The following is an 18250-nucleotide window of genomic DNA, read 5'->3' as shown; positions in this document are numbered from 1 at the left end:
AACAGTGTTTTGTTGCTGAGAGTTTGCTCTGTGAAATAGTGCTATTATGTTCTTTGAATCAATTGTAGTTTCCATGAAAATAAATAGGAGGCATTACTTTTTGAGCAATTTACGTATTTTCTGTGAGTTCCTCTTCAAGTCTAATCTTTGCCAGATGTATGAATACACATCTATTGAATAAAAACAAACAAACAAACAAACAAACAAAACCACACAAAAAAGAAGTAGGGAAGGGAGGGAGGGAGGAAGGAAGGGAGGAAGGAAGGAAGGAAGGAAGGAAGGAAGGGAGGAAGGGAGAGAGGGAGGGAGGGAGGAAGGAAGGGAGGAAGGAAGGGAGGAAGGAAGGAAGGGAGGAAGGAAGGAAGGAAGGGAGAAAAAAAGCCCATGGGAGTCTTCCTAACATATCAGATTGATTTCTTCTGTTTTAATAGTTATCACTGACCCTTCCTGGAGAACAATTTCCGAGTGCTGGCAGAGGTAGCCTTCTATACAGCAGCTGGTCTCTTCAGTCTGGTTCATTAATAGAGCCAAAAGTCAAGTTTTATGTTCATCATTTCGGAAAGATGCATACCTGTAAATCACTTGCTATTTTAGAGGAGAAGATCATGCTCGGAAATGAAATGAAAACTTTGATTCACATGAATGTGCCACTGTTCCATTCTGTTCCAAGTAAGAAGTGCACATTTTTAAAACAGATTCCTTCAGAGAGGCAACCAATAACGGGAAATTCAGTTAGACTCAGTATTTTTCTACAAACTTACATTACAAGCACCATATCTGCTTTCGATCTTTTTACATTGTACCTCTTCATAGTGTAGTCAGGAATGAATTTATGGATCTGCCAGGCCATAAAAGAAAAAGTAGTGTCATGAAGATAAAATGCAGTTCAAGAGACCACAGCAGAAGCTGACTTGCATTTAGTTCCAGCACATAACCACTCCCAGGAGTTACTGTTTTAGTACTTGATATAATTTGAGTCTCACAAATTTTCCCCTAAAGCGCTGTCAAGTAATTTGCTGCATTAGAGGATGTGATCCTTTCTTTCTTTTCTTTGCAGGAATTTCAAGTGCAACATCTTGTGGAAACAGAAATGGAAAATTGTTTAAGGAACTGATGATGAAGTTTGCAATGAACAAAAGAAACAGTTCGCTCACTCCTCCATTCTGATTTATCTTTTTGCAGTTGGAAATATGGCAGTTGAATGTTATTTTGTTTCCTCCTGGAAAAGCCCGTGGACCAAGCCAAAAGTGCTTTTCTTAAACATGGATTACAAGTTCAGGGCCTATAAATGCTTGTAAAGGGACAGTATTTGTCATATTACCAAAGTGAGTATTCTGCATTATTCTGCCAATGACTTCCTTGTGCAAATGCTGTAAGCCATTTAAAAATGAGGAGGGGGTGCCCTCTTGTGTTTACAATAGAATGATCTAAATGTTCACCCCATTCAAAATCACAAAGCAAGAAAAATTTATCCAATGTAGTATCGAACATGGGTTTGGCTGGGAGGTCAGGCCATGTCTCTGATGGGCACTACAAGTGAGGGTGCTCATGCATTCCTATAAGGTTTCAGCCACTTGTCCCACAGCACAGAGCACTTTAGCCCTTTGGTGGGGGGAGGTGTAATAATTTACTGACCAGTACACCAATAAAAAGCTGCTGCTGGGGTCTTTCTCATGTGGGCAGAATATCAGGAATTTCCAGATGAGCTAAGTGGGATGTCCACAGCTAGAAGAGATCAACCAAGACACTTAAGACTCCTGTAAGAGGATCTTGGATTGTGTCTCCCATAGATGGTCTAGGAGGAGATGAATATGGAAAAAGCAAGTAGGCACTCCTGGTACCAATGTCCTACTTGCTGTGGTGCACAGCCCTCAACAGGAAACGAACTTCATCACCTGGCACTGCCTGGCAGAAAGGATGGCATTACTCAACATGTGTGTATGCAACTTACACTTTGCATTCTGGAAACCACTCTGCTGCAGGGCAACCTGCACCAGACAAGGCCACACAACGGGTCTGGAATTATGCTGTCTTCTGCCTGGTATCCTAACCTCCCCACACAGCATCATTGACACTGAACTGCTTGCCTCTTCCAAGATCTGGCAGCTGCCAAATGTTTTGTAACTTGCAAGACCCCAGGCTTCTGCTCTGTCCTTATGCTGGATGCCAACCCAGACTATCCAGCTGCTTTTCCTGTGTGACCTGCTTGCAGATCTGATTGTTGACCACTCTGAAAGCTCCCCCAGCATCGTTTGTTGAGAAGGAGCAGAGATTAGTAATAGCTCTCTGTACAGCAGTTGCAGAAAAAAAAGGGTGCTGGGAGATCACATCTATAGCCAGCACCTATTTCATGCTTCACAGCACAACTTGCTCCACTTGGACCCATTCTTAGAAACACTGCACGCGGGCATAAGTAAATTTCATCCACCTATTAACTGCCTGATTTGAGGCCAAGAACCTGTTCTCTGAGATGACAAGGAATGGCAGCCTTGCCACATATTTAGCCCGCAGACTGTATGTAGAACTTGTTTCATTCTCTCAGGACACAAGAGAGGAATACCAGGACAAGGTAGTGTGCTTGTCTAGACAATACAAATTTGCAGTGCTGTGTTTCCTTCTTGGACATCAGCAACAGATTATTTTACCTTTTCTTCAAGTTTTCAAGTTGTACAACCTCCCACTTCCAACAACCAGACAGACTAACCTTACAGATCCGAGGGTAGATCATCATGATTATCTTGCTCTTAAGTAATGCCAGCCGTAAGCTATACTGCTCTAAATATCAACTATAATGTAATCTAATTGCATTCAGAGATAAACTACTTATTCCTTACAGTACAAGAGCAAATAGGAGACTAACATGCAGTAGAAGAACAGACTTCTTTATGGTTTCATAAATATTTATTTTAATTCTTATATTAACGACCAATTGAATAGGTCCTACACTGAATTTGATTTGATTTTCAATGAGAGGGATTGAAAGAGAGGATCCACATCATATTGAGAGCTGCCTGTCAAGGGAGACCACTCTGCTCCAATCTTCCCCAGCTGTGGGTGTGTGTCTCTACCACTGTTCTGTTTAATCTAGTGGTTAGGTGGTCACAGTATGAGTCAGTTCAGGTGGCTGATTTGCTAGAAAACTAATGCTGAGAAAAGGAAGGGAGGGAGGGAGGGAGGGAGGGAGGAAGGAAGGAAGGAAGGAAGGAAGGAAGGAAGGAAGGAAGGAAGGAAGGAAGGAAGGAAGGAAGGAAGGAAGGAAGGAAGGAAGGAAGGAAGGAAGGAAGGCTCTCTATCACCCTCAGCAGTTGCTTGTAGAACTGTGATGATTAACCTGTAGTGATGACAGGGAGGGAGGGAAGAACAAGGTCACATCTTTCAGCAGCAGCTCATGAGGTCTGCTGACCTATATGAGTTAAAATACACCTCTATAAAGTGTTGTTTGATCTCTCCCTCTGCATGAAGGACTGAACAACTAGAAGAGCAAGCTATGTTCACAGAGCCTGCTAACACTTCCAGTCCTGGAAGACATGTTACTTCTAAAAGCAAGACAACATGGAGACAGTTCTACAATAAAAAAGACTTGAGGACCACCAGGAAAGATTTATTCACCAACCCAAGTGAAGATGTGATGCAAAATTAAATCTATTAAAAAGAATATATTAGCACTGCAGATAATGCTGTTTCTTTTGCCTTCAAATATCCTAATTTGGAAGGGACCCACGAGGCTCAAGGAGTCCAACTCCCATCTCCACACAGCACCACCCAACACTCAAAGCTGACATCTGAGAGCATTGTCCAATTGCTCCTTGAACTCCATCAGATTGGGGCTGTGCCCACTGCCCCAGGCAGCCTGTGCCATGCCCACCAACCTTTGGTGAAGAACCTTTCTCTAACCCCCAGCTGACCCTCTCCTAACACAGCTATATGATTCCCACATCTTTACTATTCAACCAATACTTGTGTTTCAGTATGCATGCTATGAGCACAATAATGTGTATGCTTATTTTCTTTTCTTACTTTATCAGATGGAACATTCCAGATAGTTAAGTTTCCAAGAAAGCTCCACTTCAAAGGGAATGCCTCTTTCTTACCAAGCCATCTGTACTTACCATGCCCAGATTCAAACACAGATGATGGAATGCAGTTTTACAACTTCTACTTCATTGTAATACTTCACATGATACTTAGCTTTAGCAAGGGTAAGGTAAATACGTGTTGTTTTTCCTTATGTTTTTTAAGCGGTGTGATTGTCAGATATTTTACTTGTAAGCAAGACTTTGAAAGGTGGCAATCTTAAAAACAGTTTTGAATTTAAAAAAATCTTTTAAGAAGGTGAAAAGTGCAATAATACAAAGAGCAACCATCCAGCAGTTGAAGTATTTTGTCTTTCAATAATAAACAGTCAACGTAGAATTTGAACAAGGAGAGAAAGATGATGGTCCCAAGTACTAACAAAGCCTCACTGTAGAACTTCCCTTAAGTATTTTTGGGCATATCGTCAAGATAATGAACACTTTTGTTAACCAACAAAGTAGTTACAACCTTGCATTCCTGGAACTAGGACACGGATCTTGGCCAACAGATAGAAAACTAGCTAATAAAAACAACTAGTATTAGCTAGTCAGGCTGTCTTAATATATCATCTTTATTGTTTCTTTTAAGTAACTTCTTGCAGAGGGTTTGGTTTTGGTTGTATTGCTGTATAAAGCTCAGTCATACTTCACTGTTAATTTCAGCCACATATAAACTGATCAGGTTGTCAGTAAAACAAAGGTTTCTGTATGAGCAACCATTGTACATTTAGACACTCCATCTTTGTAGGAGCAACTAGAAGTCCACCACAGCTAAACTCAAATTTAGAAAGGGGATCTGCCTCAAAATGAAGATGCTTACTAAAAACAAAACTAGAATGTGCATCTATGCACATTAGATCCTCACAAGTGATATGGAGATAAATGAAGGACACTATTTTGAAGGTGTAAAATCACCATTAAGGAAGGCTTGAAGTGTGCCTAAACATATGCCAGTATAAAGGTGTTTAGCCTATCAAAACTAATAACATATCCCTTTACACATGCAGGAGGCACAGGAAGCCCGTTTGGAGAAAATTAAGCCAGGCAATTTCATTCATTTTTCTCTTCTGTATTCAGAGCTGAAAGTTTGGGGGAATTCCCCACTCCCAACCACTTATCACTTATGAGGCATTCATCACAGAAGTTGCTTCAAGATTCTTAAAGATGTTGCGGTTGCAACGTGATCAGGTAGTGTTGTAGAGGCGCCCAGATGAAATGCTAATTGACTTACTGATGGACTGCAGTGTGTGAACCCTCTCTTGAAACTGCTTTGGTATTAAAGATGCTGCAATGATGACAGAGAGCTCAGTGAAACTGCCATCTGCATGAACACTAATAGCAAAATACAAAATTAAAATAAAATAAAAAAATAAAAAGCCAAAGTTTGAGAAGCACTTGGGGTCAAGTGGGCCCATGAAAACCTAATAGGTTTCAATAAGTGTGGTGCTGCACTTGGGTTGAGGCAGTCCCAGTATTTATACAAACTGGGGGAAGATCTCCTTGAGAGCAGCCCTGCAGAGAAGGACTTGGGGGTCTTGGTGGATGAGAAGCTGGACATGAGCCAGCAGTGTGCACTTGCAGCCCAGAAGGCCGACTGTGTTCTGGGCTGCATTAAAAAAGGGGTGGCCAGCAGGGAGAGGGAGGTGATTGTCCCCCTCTACTCAGCTCTTGTGTGGCCCCATCTGCAGTACTGCGTCCAGGCCTGGGGCCCCCAATATAGGAACGACATGGAGCTCTTGGAGCAGGTACAGAGGAGGGCCACTAAGATGATCAGAGGGCTGGAGCACCTCTGCTATGAGGAAAGGTTGAGGGAATTGGGCTTGTTTAACCTGGAAAAAAGAAGTCTCTGGGGAGACCTCACTGTGGCCTTCTAGTACTTGAAGAAAGCATATAAACAGGAGGGGGAATGGCTGTTTACGAGGTGGATAGTGATAGGACAAGGGGGAATGGTTTTAAACTGAGACAGGGGAGGTTCAGGTTAGATATTAGGAAGGAGTTTTTCACACAGAGGGTGGTGACACACTGGAACAGGTTGCCCAAGGAGGCTGTGGATGCCCCATCCCTGAAGGCACTCAAAGCCAGTCTATAAGTGGCTCTGGGCAGCCTGGTCTGGTGGCTGCTGACCCTGCACATAGCAGGGGGTTGGAACTGAATAATGGTTTTGTTCCTTTTCTACCCAGGCCATTCTGTGATGATGATCAACACGCACAGCATAAGCCCATATTGTGCTTGCTTCTTTAATGCACTTTCAGATCACAACCTCTAAATGATATGAGAAAAAATACTGGAAAAGAACAACAAGAGTAAAGTCAAAGGTTGGAATTGATTTCCATATCAGGAATGAGTAAGCAAATGAGGTTTCTGCACCCTCTGTGATAAGACTTGCTCTGTGTAGAGGTGTTCCTCATGGAGTTTTATACAGTCACTAATAAAAGGGGATGGCTGCACGTGGATGGGTTGCTCAGGGCTTCTTCTACAACTGGGCAGTCAGGTAATAGATAGCAGGTCCAAAGCAAACTAAAGGATGTGCAGTTTCTCATAACACCAATTGGTAGTCTCCTATCATGAAGACACTCAAGATCCATCTATGTGACCTTCTTCAGTAAGGGGGTTGGACTCATTGAGCTCTTGAGGTTCTTTCCAACCCCTGCAATTCTGTGATTTTGTAATCAAGCTGTGGTACTCTTTGCCATTGATAATGTGGATGCTAAAATTGTATCGAAGCCCCATGGAAGGTTTGACAAGTTTCTGGTAGACAAATGTATTGAGGATTGGACAATTGTTACATTCACACACACATAAAACCACCATCCTCTGGGAGGAGTCTAAGTTTGGTATTCCCATAAGCTGGGCACGTGTTCAGGAAAGGATTCCTATGTGCTTGTTCTGTCCCTATTCCCCTCCCTAGGAATTTACTTCTGAGTACAGTTGGAGGAAGGATACATGGGGGGTGGCCCTGTGATCTGACTCTGCGCAGCCACTCTAACATTCTTATATCTCAGCTATGAGCAAAACGTACTCAATTTTCTGTTACAGTAAGGTGACTAGAATTTTGAAGAGAGACCACTGAGAAATTTATATGAAGAATTCTTCTCTCTGTAAAAAAATATAACAGGGCCAAAATCATAAGCCAAATGACATTTTCACAACTCACACATTTTATGGTGCACAGTGCAAAAGAAGGTAAAGTCAGCTCAGGACTTCACAGTGGGTATTATCAGTTCTGAGAAGGGAGAAATTAAAGCTGTGCACAATAGACTTCCTGCTGGGAAGCTGAGAGGGAAACTCAGTATCCCAAAGGATGCGCTGGTAACAACCCCAAACTAAACCGAGAGATGTGAGTCATTGAAGTTGAAAAGCTACAGGAGAACATCAAGGAAGCCAGATTCAAAATAGGAACATAAAGGAAGTGGGGGAAGATATAACAAGAAAAGTAAATCATCTAAAGTATGAAAAGGTACCTGGAGCTGAAAATCCCTAGCAGTAGCTTTACCACCTGCCTTTCAGGCAGGCACACATTTGTGTGAGCCTCAAAAGAGGTTATCTTAAAATACGATGTAGAATTGCAGGCTTCTTGTTGTCGTTAACGTTTTTCAGCCTCGTAATTGTAATAACTGCTCATCTCCATTCAACTGCACTTGCCTTGACACAGAAGGTTGTCTACGGGCTGTATTTCTCTTTGCTAGCACCGCCACACCAGCGCAGGGTGTCACCCAGCTGCAAAGCAAGCAGCTTTCTGTTTGCAATCGGAACAAGCCCACCCTCGGGTTCACCGCGGAGCAGCGATCCGACCCTCCAGCCACGAAGTGCAGCAGGAAGCAATAGCCGTGCCAGAAAGCGTTCCAACCCGCTGCGAGCACGAGGCGATTTGTCAGCCCCGCCGACTCGGAATGCGGTACGTGGTAAAGCAGCGAGTGCCATGTCCATAAAGGGAAAGGGCGTGCGAGCGGGGCGATTCCGGGAACAGCTAATTAGAGACAAAGGAAAGCTGAAAGGCTTTAGGCGGAGCTATGGAACAGCTAGCTGAAGGCCTGGGAAACGCTAGCAGAACGTAGACAAAACCAAACGAGAATTCAGCAGACGCATTTGCAATGAGCTCCTGAGGTGCGGCCGTGTTTGGTTGCTGCCTCTATTCGTTCAGCGTTTCACGCAAAACCCCTGTGAGGCGAGATCCCAACAGCGACCCGCGATCACACGAAACCCCCCCATCTCCCACCCCACCTTCCTTCCTCCTTCCCCGTCCCCCAAGCGTGGCGCTGACGCACGCACGCCGACGGACGCGCGGTACCGCCCGCACCCCGCCCTGTGTCTGAGGGCCGGCCCCGGGGCGGGCCAACAACCGCCGGCCCCTTCGAGCGCGGGCGCGCGCTGGGCAGGCAGAGCGCATTCCTGAGCCCGGCCCTCGCAGCGCCCACCCACCGGCTCGCGGGGCGGGGCCAGCCTCGTTCCCGCCCCGCTAAGTCCATATAAAGGCCGCCAGCGCCCCCCGCCCCCTCTTTTCCTGTGGAGCGGTGGCGGCGGCGGTAAGGGGGCGGTAGGACGGGTGAACGCGGCGCGGTGCGAATGGAGCTGAGGGGCGCGTAGGCTTGTTGGTTCGCGCTTGGGCGTCCGGGGGGCACCGCGCTGCGATGCTGCGTGTTTGCTGGGAGCTGGAGCGGGCGGCGAGGCTGGCTCCGTGGGGCCGTTCACACACGGCGTGGGTGCTGCGGGGCGGCAGCCGCCGTGAGGCCGCGGCCCGGGGGTCACGCAGGGCGAAGGGACGGAGGAGCGAACTGCAGGTCCCGGCCTGCCCCGCGCCGACAGGCGGGAAAGCGATGGGCCCGGCTCTCCGCCGGAAGCGGCGCGGGGCACTCTGGGAGGTGTAGTTTGTGAACGAGGCGGCCGCGTGGGCGGCGGGGTCCCATTTTGCCCTGGTGCGGGCGGTGCCCGGCGGGGCTCCGTGTGGCCCGCGCCATTTTGAGCTGAGGCCGGCGGCCGTGGCGCTGCGCTCGAGGGCTGCTGGGCGAGCGCTGCACGTCTGCGCCGGCAGCTGTGAGTCATTAGGGTTAGAAACAGCCCCTTCCTAGAACAGAGCGCTCCTTCGTTGCACTTAGTTGTCAGTGACATTACTAATTCTCACGCCGACACATATAATAACGACGGGAGAGACGTATTCTAACATGGAGTTAGGGAGTCTATGAAGAAAGCAGTGGCCCTTTTACTTCTGCATAGGGTTTTGTGCCTTGTGAATCGCCAGCTTAACGCTTTAACCATTGAGGTATGCATTCCTTGCAAGGTAATGAAAGCAGGATAAAAGAAGCTTTATGGAAATACATATTCTTTTAAAACGTTTAGCCTGAGACACTCCTTTCTCTGTGGGAATGCTGTTGTCACGGAGCAGTGGTTGTTCTGGAAGAGCAGGAATGGTAAGGAAAAGAGTAGCGAAGTTGTAGGCTTATCTGTAAGCAGCAATTAGGTGGTGGCTGTACTCACGTAAGACGCAATCACTGCCTTGAGATGGCTCATCTAGTGATATCCCGAGTCAGGTGTTGGGTTACTGAGCAGTGAAGGTTTTGTATCTTTACTGTTAGTGCACCATGGTTATTGGGTGCAATAAATATACTTTATTGCTTTGATCTGAAACAAAGCCAAGCTTGGTACCATCTGTCACAGAGTGCGGCCTTTATTTCGTCTGCACGGTGTGTAGTAATAAACATTTTTGTTAGACAAAGCTACATGTTTGAAATGTATATAACAAAACAAATATTTTCTTTGCCTGTGAATGAATATAGCTTGCTGTTTCCTTGGTGCTTAAATGGCTGTTCTTGCTGCCTTCTGAAAAAACTGCAAACTGAGGCTTGAGTACACAACATATCGTTGCTTCTGTGACTTCAGAAAGCCTTAAAGTTTGTTATTAAGGGGCCTAGTACTAAGTATCTGCTTGTTTCAAGTGATAAGCTTGTTTGCTGTTTATTTTTAGGTATGAAGCAGAAACTTTCAGTGGTGTCCAGTATGTTGTACACAAGCATTAAGGTAATGGTTTGTTGTTTTTTTTTGCTATAGGAATAGGTCTGCATGTAAATGTTTCCATTTCAGTTTCCATGCTTCTGTCTGCTGTAAGTATAGAATGTGTAAGGTGCCACAGATTGCTGTCTTATTATGGCTTTTGAGTGGAACAAAACAGCTGCAGGACATTGCATTTTCGTGGTCACCTTTAAACTGATGAGGAATTACATAAGTTAAAACCAGTGCTGAGGTCATATGTTTTTAATTATCATCTTTTCTGTACCACTGCATTGAGCATGAGGGCCTGCATGATGGATCACTTGATTAACTTGCACCATCTTTGACATCAGTGTAACTTACTACAAGTCAACAGTCATGCATTAGGCATGTATTGGAGCTAATGTGAACCCTTGTACGTGGTCATATTTGAGTTTAACTACTGGTCCTGTATAAACTAGTTCAGTTGGAAGAAATCTACAAAAAATAGGAATAACATTGTGAATAAATGTGCAAGATAAAACAGAAGCTTAAATGACTTGGTTCTTCATCCTAAAATGATTTCAGGCCATGTTTTTCTACTGTGTATAGAATTTAAACTGCAAGTTCTTGGCAGACAATTGTAGACAAATTGATTTATTCTTCTTTGTATGAAAAGAAAGTTCAGTTCCTGCTGATCACTTCTTAACATGTGAAGTGGTGCTGTGTGAGGTGGTGCTTAGAACATCGTAACAGGTTTTCTGCTTGAACTAATTCTTGTTTAATTTTGATTTTAGCCCATCATGGAAGCACCGTCGGAACTAGAAGAGTATTTGGTACACACAAGTGGATTTTCCTGAAAGATGTGTATGTTTTGAATGATCTGTGGGGATCTTGTTAAACGGCTTAGCAATGTGCTTGTAATGAAATTAGTGACATTGTCATTAGCTTTAAAATGAGATATTAGTGTATTTCGGGCATGTTATTTGACATGATGTGTGTTGAAATGTGTAGGCTAGGAAGGCGGGTGAATAGTTTCAGTTATTTCAAACTGCTTGTGAAGGAGCTGGTAAAATATGTCTAAGATTTACATCGTAAATGTGACAGATTACCTCAAGGTGATATAATGATCTGTCAGTGTACACTTCATTGGAAAATTAGTATAGGAGTTGAGGTGAAGAAAATGAAGTTGACAGCTGGAAGTTCCTTGTCAGTATAAACAGACAAATCTAGTTCCAAGTTTCCTATTGAAATGTATTACTCATTTTTTAAGAGTATAGTCCATATTCTCACTTTCTGGAAATGCTAAGAAACAATATTAGGATCTGTTCAGTTTAACTTGTCAAACTCAAATGCCTACAACCAGCAGCTGTGTCTGGAAAGTAAAAATGGGGAGGAAGGACGTTTCACAAGACTAAAATTTAGTCATCCCAAGTGGGTTGTGTTACTGAATGAACATATTCTAATTGCTTGCTTTATTCCTATCTAGGATGACGTATGAACAGGTTTTGATGTTGGAAAAGGTGATCATTGTGATGAAAGATGTCCTGGCAACTTGCTACAACAGATAGAGGTAATGCTTACTGTTAAACTGCTGAAACTTTTTGTTGATGTGTTCCCTATTAAAGCTATGTGTATTCTCTTTCCAGTACAATTATTTAAGTGGTGGATTGTGATGAAGTTGCCATACCTGATTTGTTGATGAAAAATGTCATACGGATCTGGCTTCTGAGACAAAACCACTTTTCTTTCAAAAGTCATTTAATCTTTCTGTCACTCTCCCAGTTAGTTCTATGCTGTCCCCATATACAAGCTCAATATTGTGAATAAGGGTTTTGGTGCACTACTGAAAATTGGCTTATGGGCATCCTGTTGCTCAGCAAATGGTAGCACCTTTAAAGACAAGAGAGAGGACAAGCTTAGATCCCTGTAGTTTGAGGTATCTTATCTTGGAGATTACAAATAAGGAACACAGCAAGTATTGTAAGTGCCCTTGTAAGAAAATGAAGCATTGCTGGGTTTTGAGTTAGCTGATGGCACTTAGCACTATGACTCAGAAAGCACTGTTAAGTTAGGATGCATTCTGATGCGGGCATTAAGGATTGCTGAAGTTAATGATCAGAAGTGAATTGTAATGACTTAAAGCTGTTTCAGCTCTAGTGTTAAACTAATTCAGGAGGGCTAGTCTGAATTTACCTGCAGCAGGCAAAAAGTGTGCACAGGAACTCATGTAGTATTGGTAGCTGTTTTCCTCAAGATCTTCATTCTTCTCATTTTTCTGAATTTAATCTTTCTTCAATGAAATGTGGGTTTTGAAGTACAATTTCCGTGCAAATTCAGATTGAAAAAGTCAAAATTTAGAAATGTGAGGTTCTAATTTTGCTGTCCAACTACCCAGCTATAATTTTATTTCACTCCTTCCTAAAGAAAGGCTTTTAGTTTCTTTTAGCGAATGAGGTTTGTTCTAGTATGTGAAGTTTAATCAGAGAAGTGAAGCTTTTTGTGTGGAAGTGCTACCTGTAAAACAGTGTCTTGTTTAGACAGGAGTCCAGAGGAAAGCTGAAAGTAGCAAAGCTTGTTAATAAAACTATTTGGTGTAATTTTTGTCTTTGCAGGGATGCTTGAAGGCTGCTTCTTAAAGGTATGACTTCACTAACAATAGAATTAAGTTGTAAAAATGCATGTAGCTTGACTTTTGAAAATAGATTATTGTACTATGAAAGATGATACACTTTGTAGTTCTTTCAGACCTTGAAAACTTGGCAAACTAGGTTTGAATGACTACTTCAAACTGCATTATTATGTCAAACACATCTGAAAGTATGAGGTGACATGTAAACAATTACTGCAGATGGCATATCTGAAATTGTGGAGTTGATGCTTGTGTGCATTGTGGAGAGTGCTGAAGTGTTTCATCTATATTGGCTTTAGTTGTAAGTTTTATCAGTTCCAGCTCAAAACACCATGCTTATTTTTCCTGTTGCTTCAGTTGTCCTGCACAGAAGAATAGTTTTTTAATATAATGCTTGTTGATAGATTTTAGCTTTTAATGTTTTGATACGAGCTGAGAACCACATTCTCACTATCATTTTCAGAAATTAAGCGTTTGATTATGGTAGAGGGAGACTTAGACTTCAACAGATTAGTCTGTCACTTATAGCAAAGTTAAGTAGTGTCCAGGCAACACGTGTCAAAGAAAAATTTTACTTTGATGTGAGAAAACTTGTAGGTTAAGTTTTGTGGAGCTTAATAAGTACTGATGTTATACATTACTAAGCGTGCTGTGGAATGAGAGACCAAAGAGTAAGTTGTGTTTTGAGTGATGGAAGAAAATGTTTCTGAGCTAATAAATGTCTCTTTTCCAACAGGAAAATGCTCACAACTGTACGAACAAATGCTTTTAATTTGTTCAGGTATGTAATTGAAAAGCTTTTGAGCATCTTACGATCAAATCTGAATTAATGTCTGTATTTGCAAGTTAGAAATTGTTAGTACCATGACTGTTGCTAATATGCTTTAGTAACCGATACAGTAGGTTTGCATGGTAACTTACTGTGTATATGTACTAAGTATAAGGTCACTTACTACCCAAGGGATTGCATGTGTCAGTAGTTGTGCCTAGCTTTTGTTAACCTTAAAATCTATCTGTGAAGTTTTAATACTTATTTATGTGTGGAAGGATGAAGAATGTTCAGTTTTTTCATTGCAGTCAGCAACGCTATCAGAAAAGCAAAGTGCATCATGTATTAGATTTACTTCTGTGGTACAGTTTCTGCATCTCATCTATGATGATCCTATCCCGAACCTGAATTCTCTGTTGAAAAACCTACTACGGATCCGGCATCTGAGATGAGATCAGAAGATTAGATTTAAACTTACTAAAAAGTATTACATTTTCTGTGCAGTTTGGGGGGCTTTTGCAAAAAAAAAAAAAAGTAGAAAATATACCATTCTGTGCTTATTTGCAAGTCTAACTTTCTTCCTCAAATGAACCATTATATTTAGACCTTGTTCTCCTTTTTCCAGTGAGTTGGAACGTTTTTGTCAGTGCTGCTTGACAAATGTGGATGATCTGTAACTGGAAGAAAGTGTAACACCTGGAGAGATGTTCTCGCTTGGAGTGGGACTGTGCTTTTAAAATCCTGCTGAAACAGTTGTTGAAATGGTTTAGCAGATGCTGTGATCAAAAACTGCACGTGAACCAAAATGACTGTCTCTGTGTATTTAAAATAATGCTTTTCCCAAAACCTCAAACTGCCTTTGGGAAGGATAACGGTAGCAATAGAGAAATGAGTGGTGAGCTTCAATGTATAAAAAAGAACCAGAATATTGACCCTTAGGAAATGTAAAGCTATGCAGACTTTTTGATACTGAACATCTGTAATTAAAACAGTGGAATTTTCAGGTAGGCCATGCAGCATTGATACATAAATTCAAACTACTGAGTGCTTCTTGAAGATGTCACGTGGGAGATTGAAGGAAGTAAATGAGGTGGAGTGGAAGCACCAACATGAAGCGCTTGCAAAAAGAAACACTTGAAATTTCAGGTGGCATGAGGGAAGTTGTGGTTACAGAAAAGGCGTGGACTAAAGCTTTCATTTTCTTCTGCATCTGGTTGGGGAGAGAAGGAAAGGGGAGTTTTCATGAGCTGCCAATTTAGAATGAAAAGACGGGTATCGGAGCTGGAACTGTGCTCACTGAAGAAGACATTGGCAGTGTTATCTGTTTGCATTGTGGCAGAAAAAGGAGTATAAACACTGGAACTTTTGCTTGCAGCAGTCACTAACCACACGGTAATATGTTAACATCGTGTTTGTTGTATTAAGCAGATCATCTCTCTTCCACTGAGGAAAAGAGGGATCGTAAATTGGTTGCCTGAAGAAGTTGCCTTTAAAGACAAATTATGCACAGAAGATACAGTCCACCTTAAGGTGTGGCTCTTGTACTGTGTTCTCAGAAATGCTTTTTAAAGGAGGGAATGTGACAAGTGCATGGTGACCAATGATCGGTAGTGCTGTGGTTGCTGAATGGTTTTGGAATGTACCAAAAGACAGAAACAACTCTGTAGCTTGCAGCCAAAAGTGACAGCATCAGATGCTAGCAGTTTACTTCCTTTAGGGATCTGAAAGAACTAAATGAACTACACTTATTTCTAAACAACAGATATCTGAAAGGCCCGTTTTCCTATTGGTGCAGTACTGTAGTAGTGCAGAACACAGCAGCATCTGAAGCAGTGAGAAGGTCAGAAATAAGTGTCTGACTGCAAAAAACATACATCAGTGATGTGACTGAAGTCCAGGAGTGACTTGGCTTACTGCATAACCTCTGCTTTGGTTATTCAGTAATAACCATCTGCTTTGGCTGGTCAGAGGCTGCTTCTCAGTGAGTTAGCTATGTGAACTGGTCTACTGAATATATCATCAGATGCTGCAGAATTTTACTACAGAAAACTTTCCCTTGATGGCTTTCATCAGTATTTATTATCCATTAATGTTGCTGAGAAGGGTAGGTATTTCTTTGTTGTGTTTTGTACATGCTCTTTCTTGAATAAAGATGAGGATGTGGAAAACTTAACTTGCTGTTGAACATTAGTTCTGTAGTCACTTAAGGTGTTTCTTGACAGCTCATGTTTTGCAAGGGCTGCAGAGGCAATGTGGCCTTATTGTACTGGTACAGGGCATGCTGAACATGTGACATTCCACACACTGCTTGACTGGCTCCTGGACAGTGTAAGCTCCGCTGGCAGTTATATAATTCAGAAATGCAGAGGGATCAGTGTCCCATCTTAAGTCCATTGCATTTTCAGCCCTTCTCAGTGGTGTGCACACCTCTGAACAAGGGGTGACAGAAATGGGAATGCAGGAAGTTCTATATGGACTTCAGGAAGAACTCTACTGTGAAAGCGACAGCACTGCAACAGGCTGCCCACAGAGACTGTGGACTCTAGAGTTTATCAAGATCTGCCTGTGCAACTTACTGTAGGGAACCTGCTTAAACAGAGGCATGTTGGTCTTAATTGTTCCCTGGAGGTCCCTTTCTGCCCCTACTATTCTGTTTTCTATTGGCAATGTTGAGTGAAGCTGTTCAGATGGTGAGTCCAAAGTTGACAGTCTTAGGACAGTCAACGTGTCTTCTGGAGGGGAAGAAGCATGTTGAAAACCAGAAAAGGGTAATAGGGCAGCAATGTTTGGTAAGTAGTGTATTAGCTATTCTGAAGGGATTTTTATGTAGCTTATATAACAGTACAAGGCAAGATTTTATTTGTGATATGTTTTTACTGTAACAATGTGTTTTGGCTGAAGCTAATACACAGCATCTGAAGCTTTTGAAGAGCTCCAAGTACGTGGGCATCTGGTAAAACTGGTGAGGATGAGCTGCTCTTCTAATTTCTGACATCAAAAGGCTGGAGATAGTTTCAGGATTCTAAATGGTACTTGACTACTCAAAGTACTTCAATCTTAATCTAAACTACTGGGGGTGATCTAATCTTGAATTGGCAGTAATAGATAAAAGAGGCCAAAGAACTGTATTACGTTTGTGCTTGGGATGGTAGAAGTCTGTTTCCAGAAGCTATTCTGTCATGAAAACGTGTGTGACTCTCACTAAGCTCTGAAAAAAGACATGGCCAGCGATGAGCCTGTTAACTGTGAATCTTTTGACGTTAATGCTCACTGGGATGCAGAATATGGGTAACCAGAGAAAAATGTGTCCAAAGTCCAAACAAGTTTTTAACCCTGAGACTGCCTTACAGTCTTGAGAATGAGATGGATGGTTACGGTGTTGGAAGCTAACATCACAAATCGGTGGCAGGGGGTAATGTTGAGAACCATGTGTGGATTCAGTTTTTGTATGGTGTTTTTTTTGTGTGTGATACTTCTACACAATTGTGAAGTTGGCATGTAATGAATTTGGAAGGTATGTTAAAGTTCAGTTGTATAAAATCACTTGCTAGATGTAAAGCTTTGGTTTCAGATGTAGCAGTAAATAGCATGGAAGCCCTTTTGCCATTTGTATTTGAAGTAGTTATTAAAATCTTGCGCTGTCATTAGTGTTCAATTTATAACATGGGCTGTGATTCCCAAAATCAGGGGTTAGACAAACTTTGCTCTGGAGTATTGGTCTTAGCTATGTTGGTCTTAGTAATTGGGCAAAAGATCAGCATTCTCCTGAGTTAAGTGAGTGTTGTGTTTAGATGAGTGTCTTGGAGCTTCAGTGAAGCAGAAGAGTGGCTGTGCATAAATGCTTTGCTAACATTTAAGTGAGAAGCCATGCTTAAGGCAGAACGTTTTGTCTGGAGGATTTGTCTTGCCTGTGGAGACGGTAGATCATAAACAGTTCCAAGTGAGCTGCAGTTACTTTTGCAAGGTACCCATGCAGTGAGTTAAAAACAAGCCAACAGAAACGTATTCTATCAAGCTAACCAGTCTCTTCTCTCAGAAGAATGACTATAGGGAGTAAGAGAAAATCTGCTTTGCTCAGTATTCTGTCTGAGGGTGATCAGTATAAGAAACAGGAGGATAGAGATTTTTTCTAGTGATTTGCTTGGGAAGTTGCTAAAGAGATATTCATTGTATGTGAGTGTTACTTGGCAATTCTGGCCCATCTCCATTTAAAAAGATGTGAAAAGTGCAATAACAGGAGACTGGCTAAGGCAGCGTTGCTCCTGGTCAGCATTACTGTTTGAACTACAGTGCAGATGAAAATTCAGCCTACTGATGTGTGTTCTCGCCTTCAGTAGCCCCGAGCCATACTTCAGGCTTGTAACAAGTCAGTACTATTTTTACTTAGGACTGAAGCTCCCTGTAACTGTAGGAACGTTGTCTTAGCAGTGACAGTACTAGTTTATGGATGGTAGATAGAGAATTATTACAGACTGACCTGAAGTAAACCTGAGTTATTTTGTGTATGCGAAAAGAAGCTAGCAGATTAATACTCAAATGCTTAGACCTTATTTTTGAAGCTGGTAGGCTGAGTGAAAAGATTGTATTTTTAGATCATCTAAAGGTCATTGGAGAGGAAGAATACGCAGCTACAGTGTACTTGATTTAAGTTACCAATTGGCTCTTACTAACATGGTTTGGTTTGTGGGAACTGATGCTCCCCCATCTTCCTGTTCAACAGTATTAACCGCAGCGTAAAAAGTTGAGCAGCAAGAATAGGGGTTACCTTCCTAACGTCTTAAGGTAGTATTTCTGTTAGGGCATCACAGTGCTGAG

The 18250-nt window shown here is 42.4% G+C and overlaps 1 long non-coding RNA gene and 2 other non-coding genes across 3 annotated transcripts; all 3 read left to right on the top strand.

Moving 5' to 3' along the window:
- The first annotated feature begins 8567 nt into the window (after positions 1-8567).
- LOC140250128 (uncharacterized) lies at positions 8568-15606 on the top strand. Its single transcript, XR_011903114.1, has 7 exons — positions 8568-8596; positions 10033-10085; positions 10832-10901; positions 11524-11607; positions 12650-12675; positions 13403-13447; positions 14061-15606. It is a non-coding gene; the product is annotated as an uncharacterized lncRNA (long non-coding RNA).
- Positions 11702-11769, top strand: LOC140250850 (small nucleolar RNA SNORD50). The gene has a single exon (XR_011903306.1). It is a non-coding gene; the product is annotated as a small nucleolar RNA SNORD50 (small nucleolar RNA).
- On the top strand, positions 13815-13885 carry LOC140250849 (small nucleolar RNA SNORD50). Its single transcript, XR_011903305.1, has one exon. It is a non-coding gene; the product is annotated as a small nucleolar RNA SNORD50 (small nucleolar RNA).
- Positions 15607-18250: the final 2644 nt, after the last annotated feature.

This window comes from Excalfactoria chinensis, chromosome 3 (assembly GCF_039878825.1).
Source record: "Excalfactoria chinensis isolate bCotChi1 chromosome 3, bCotChi1.hap2, whole genome shotgun sequence".
Classification (NCBI taxonomy): domain Eukaryota; kingdom Metazoa; phylum Chordata; class Aves; order Galliformes; family Phasianidae; genus Excalfactoria; species Excalfactoria chinensis.
The sequence above is the reverse complement of the archived record's forward strand: the minus strand, read 5'-3'. Positions and strand labels throughout refer to the sequence as shown.